Raw genomic sequence first — 5838 nt, forward strand, 5'->3', positions numbered from 1 at the left:
AATGGAGCTACAGTGAATTTATGAAATCGCTTCAATCATTTGTAATAGCCCTGTACTTGAGAATCCTAACACATAATGAGGAGCCCAAAAGCATATAGTATTCACAAAAAAAGTTAACAGGCCAAACATAACATAAAATTGAAACAAGCATGGATACCACATAATTCCTTGTTAATGGTGCAGACCAGGAGAGAAAAGAAGTCACAGCCATGAAATTCAATGAATTTTTTTCTGACTGTTGCCAAAAAAGCTGGGATACATACTAATTCATGTCTCCTACAGAACCACAGATCATCTTTAACCACCGAGTGAGGTGGTGCAGTGGCTAGCACACTGGACTCGCATTCAGGAGGACAACGAATCAATCCCGCATCCTGCCATTCTCATTTCGGTTTTCCGTGATTTCCCTAAATTGCTCCAGGCAAATGCCGGGATGGTTCCTTTGAAAGGGCATGGCCGACTTCCTTCCCCGTCCTTCTCTAATCCGATAAGACCTCTGACCTCGCTGTCTGGTCTCCTCCCCCAAACAACTCAACCCAACCCAGCCCCCATCTTTAACCATATGCAAATTACATCATACAAAGCATTTCATTTGAAAATTACAAACTACTGTTAAATAAATTGAAAAATCATGAATTAGTGTAAAACTGTTCAACCCTATGGATACGATGATGTACCAAGAATGATTTTAAAATCATGTGCAGACTTAATCAGTCACATGTTGTGCTAATTGTGTAACCAATTAATGAAAACTGCAGTATTTCTGAACAGATTAAAACATGCACTAGCGACATCAATCCACAAAAATGTAGAGGGACATGTAATATCTAACTACCAGTCAACCTCTCTGCATCCCATGTTCTCGAGTGAATGATAGGATCTATAGCTAAACTATACAAAAAGCTTTACTGACATCCTCACAGTTCAGTTTTCATAAGGGGTTCTCCACTCACGGAGCTATATTTAGTTTAACAGATGAAATTGAAGGTGAATTAAGTTTCACAAGATATCAAATGGGGATCTTCTATGACCTTCTAATGCATTCCACTGCACAGATCATAACATGTTTCTTACAAAGCTTCCATACTGTAGCATCTAACTTACACAACAGAAAACGAAGACTTGTTCCAACAGAGGCAGATGTAACAATAAACTCAGACTGGGGAAATGCAAAGTGTGGACTGCCCAGGGCCTGATCCTTGAGATACAGATTTCCTCCATTTACATTAATGATGTACCAATTATGATCAATAAGAGGCAAAAATAGCGATGTTTGCTCATTATGCAAGTATTCTGATCAAAGAGTCCAGACCCACAATGCACGGCACAGCCCAAACAGTCACTAACTCAATACACCAAAGTTTTTTAAAAAATAAAAATATCCTGTTCCAACAGAAAATAAAAAAATCTTCAAGTTTGTGATATGAATATTAACAATCAGAGAATTAACAAAACTTCAACATGTACAATTTCAAGGCATTCAGATGGACAGTCACTTAGATGGAATGGGCAAACTGATCAGCTGCTCAAGAAACTTAGCTCATCATGATTTGAATTGAGAGCCATTTGTCACTTTCTTGGCAGAGAACTAATACTGTAGTCATATTTCACATATTTCCGTTTAGTAACCGCCTATGGTACAATCTTCTGCGGAAATGTTGCAGGAACTGAAAAAGTTTTCAAACTTCAAAGACAAGCAGAGAAATAAATACATGGAGTTAATAAAAGAACATCCTGCAGAGTCTCTTCAAGTCTCTCAGGACATTTATGTTTGCAGGTCAATATACATTATGCACCAAAATATTAGAACCACCTGCATAATAGCATGTTGGTCCACCTTTAGGACATGATACAGCAGTTTTTACATGTGGCACCTATTCAACAAGCCTTCGATAGGTTTCCAGAGGTAGTGGCACCAGATGTCTATATGCAGGTCATGCAAATTATGGGCCAAAGGCTCATGGTGCAGAGCTGGCACCTGATAGAATACCAGATGTGTTCAATTAGGTACAGAATCAGGCAAATGTGGTGGCCAAGACATCAATGTCAGTTCCCCATCATACTCCTCAAAGAACGATTCTGGCCTTGCAGCGCATATAGTTATCCTCCCAGAAGATGCTATCATTGCTAGAAAAAACATCAAGTCTGAAGGGATGCAGGTGGTCCACAATAATGTTCACATGGCCCACAGTTATTGTGGTGTTTTTGACTACTGCCACTGTTTCCATGGAAGCACAGGAAAATATCCCCCACCACATAATACTAACCCTACTAGCCTACGTCTGTGACAGTTCATATTTCAAGCAACCTGAATGATGGCATATCCGGACACAACCGTAGACTTAGTATAACAAGAAATAGGATTCATATAACCAGGTGACACATTTCCACTGATCTAGGGTTGATCTCAAAAGTCCTACATTCACTTGAATTGTAATTGATGATGTTGGTGGGTCAACATGGAAGCATGTATGAGTTATTTGCTGCAGAGCCCAATGTTCAACAATACACACTAAATGGTGTGCTCCAAAACATTTGTGCTTGCACCAGCACTACTCTGTTGTCAGATTAACACGTATTTCAGTTAAAAAATTGTGTGATTTGTGTGCCAGGAGGAGCTGCACATGGAGAACACCAATGTCACAAGTAACAATGAGGAACACATTCTGAGTAGTGTGACATTTTGTTTCCAAGTTTGCATTAACTAAAATGGAAATCACATTTGTCCTGTTTCATGATGAGAAACATGTTCTGTGTGAGGATAGCTTTACTCCTGTACCTTAACAAGTGTTGTTCTATGCCATCAGATCTGACACAATCACTGCCAATCATGCTTTAAGAGTGGGCAAGCCTCCAACCTCCACATTCTGTGATGAGGTGGTTGATGTCCAACATCATGTTTCACTGACTTCAACCACTTTCCATAGGTGCTCATAACAGCTGCACATAAACAGCTGACCATTTGCGACTAATATCATCCCTATAATGATTACCTATTGATCTCTCCTCTGCTTGTGTACTTTCCTTACCACATCACAGTACCCACAATACCACTAGGTGGAATTTAATCTTGTGGGCAGTGGTCATATTGTTTATAATATTTCGGCTTATCAGTCTCTCTCTCTCTTTCTCTTTTTTCCTCTCTCTCTGTTCACAACTGTGAGAAAAAATAATGAAAATTCATTTTCACCAATGCTCTGCAATATAAAGATGGAGATTAAATATGCAGAAGTATTCAAAATGAAACAAAAAACATTCCTTGTAGATCAAATTTATGAAAAGAACACATTATTAGAGTTAAAAGGCGTTCTTTAGTGTAAGAGAAGAGGAATCTACTAACATGAAAAGACACTCTGAAAAGGAAAAAAAATACTTTTATTTATGCCACAAAGAAAGAAAAGTTGTAATTTAATTTAATTTCTGAGGATAAAATAGTACCATAAAATGGGGTAAATAGGATCATAGGGGTGTATAGGATCAATTCTGATGGAAAAATTTTAAAACATTAGAAACTACACAGGATTGCAATAAAATATGGAAACCAGTGCGTCAATCGGCAGTATTGCCCTTGAGGAACACATTCACGAACATTTTGTGTTTCAATAGTGGCTACCCTGGCTTTTAGAGCACTGTAAACATGTGGGTGGGGATTCCCATGTTTATGTATGTTCCGAAAACTTGGTATACAGTCGTGTCTGGTCTGAAGTTGTGTATCATCAAAATCAGTGCTTCTACCAAGAATTGAGTTCTGAATTCAGGTCCTCCTTTGTTTTTGGTGAGTATTAAATATATTTCTTGATTTCATTTTATTTCGCTCGAACGAATGCACTTTAAAAAAAAGAATGCGGTGAATAGGATCTGCATAAAATAACACTATTATCGGGCTTACATTTGGTCATGGAATACTATCTGCTTGTGTTTTGAATGTTTCATTCTATTTAATTAATGATTAATGATTAAAATGCCCATAAATTACATTCCTGATCCTTGTGGGAAATCCTACACAAAAAGAAGCAAGGATGAATTAGCCCAAGCCATTGCTGCTGTTAAAGGAGGGGGCAGTATTAGGCAAGCTGCCAGAAATTTCAGCATTCCATACACAGTTCTCCACTGTCATTTGAGGAATAAGAACGTGCGCCCCCACGGGGGACAAACTGCACTCTCCGCAGATGAATAGGTGTTGACTGTGGACAGGCTCTCTATTTGTGCCAAGTGGGGCTATCCCTTTGACTGGTTGACTCTGCGATTGTTTGTCAAAGGATTCTTGGACCAGAGAGGTAAAGTTGTTAGAAAATTCAAAAATAATTTACCTGGTCATAAATTCATTGTTAGCTTTTTGAAGAGGCAAAAAGAAAAATTGAGTCTAAGACTGAGCCAGAACATAAAAAGAGCATGTGCTTCTGTGTCGAGAGCTCTCCTGCGGGAATATTTTGATAATTAAGAGAAGGAAATTAAAGATGTTCCCCCTAAGAAATATTGTGAATTTCGATGAAACAAACTTAGCAGATGATCCGGGACGTGCGAAAGTGATTACGAAAGGAGGATCAAAATACCCTGAGAGAGTCAATTATGTTTGCTGCTGCAGCAAATTGTTTGTTGTTTATCAGTCAAAGCACTGGTATGCTTCATGCAGGGATGGTGCTCCCAAAGACACCAAGATTTAATAGAAGTGAAAATGGGTGGTTTGATGCTCAGTGTTTTGGTGACTGGATTACCACAATCGTTTTGCCTTATTATAGGAAGTTAGGAGGCCCCAAAATTTTAATCAGTGACAACCTTTCCACTCATGGCTTCAGTCAAGGCTTGTGAAGAGAATAGTGTAAGAATGATTTTTCTTCCCAAAAACTCTACGCATCTCACTCAGCCTCTTGACATGGCATTTTTTTGTCCACTGAAGACCAGCTAGTGAAGCATTCACCAAAAATGGAAGTTGGGCTCCGGTCGTAAAGAGACCACCATTCCAAAGGATATGTTCCCCTGATTACTAAACCAGCTTGTGAGGGCTCTGGAAGTAAATGCCGAAAGAAACATCCAGGCTGGCTTCGAGAAATGTGGGATTCTGCCATTCAGACCTGAGAGAGTAATTAGCAGAGTTCCTGGTGTTGAAGATGATGGTGAAGGACCCACAAATCCACAGGATGTTGATGGATCCTTCATAGAATTACTCCAAGAATTTTGAGGAAGCGATGAAAGGCCTGTGAGACAACGGCGAACCAGGGTTCCAGTGAAGGCTGGGAAAAGTGTGTCAGTACATAATTTCCTTGATGATGAAAAGAGTGATGCCTCAGACAAAAGTGATGATGTTTCTGGAGATAACGGCTCACCAACTCTCTCCACCAATGAACATGAGAACCCAGGTGAAGGCACCAGTGCAATCAGTGGATCTGAAATCTTCTTGCCTTATGAACTTCAGCATGGTGACTTTGTCATTGTTAGATTTGACACAAAAAATGGACACAGGAGGTTCATAGGCACAATTGTTACTGTAACTGAGTCAGCAATGACTGTTAAGTGCCTTCGAAAAAGGGTTGGGAAAAAGAACACTGTCTTTGTTTTCCCAGATGTGGACGATATATGTGAGGTGACCCCAATACAAGTGGAGAGAAAGATAAAAGTCACTAACATTCAAAGGGGCCAACACACCTTTTTTGTGGATCCCATGTTTTTAGAATAAGTTGTAGCATTATTTTAAGTTTTCTACGTAAAATGTATTTCTTATTTTCAATAAAATAATTATAATCATATGTATACTTCTTTTTTCTATTTTGCAATCATCTTCTACTTATTTTAAAAAATAAGCCAGTGATCCTAATCACAAAACAAGCATCTTAATGGAAT

Source organism: Schistocerca nitens, chromosome 2 (assembly GCF_023898315.1).
Source record: "Schistocerca nitens isolate TAMUIC-IGC-003100 chromosome 2, iqSchNite1.1, whole genome shotgun sequence".
Lineage (NCBI taxonomy): Eukaryota > Metazoa > Arthropoda > Insecta > Orthoptera > Acrididae > Schistocerca > Schistocerca nitens.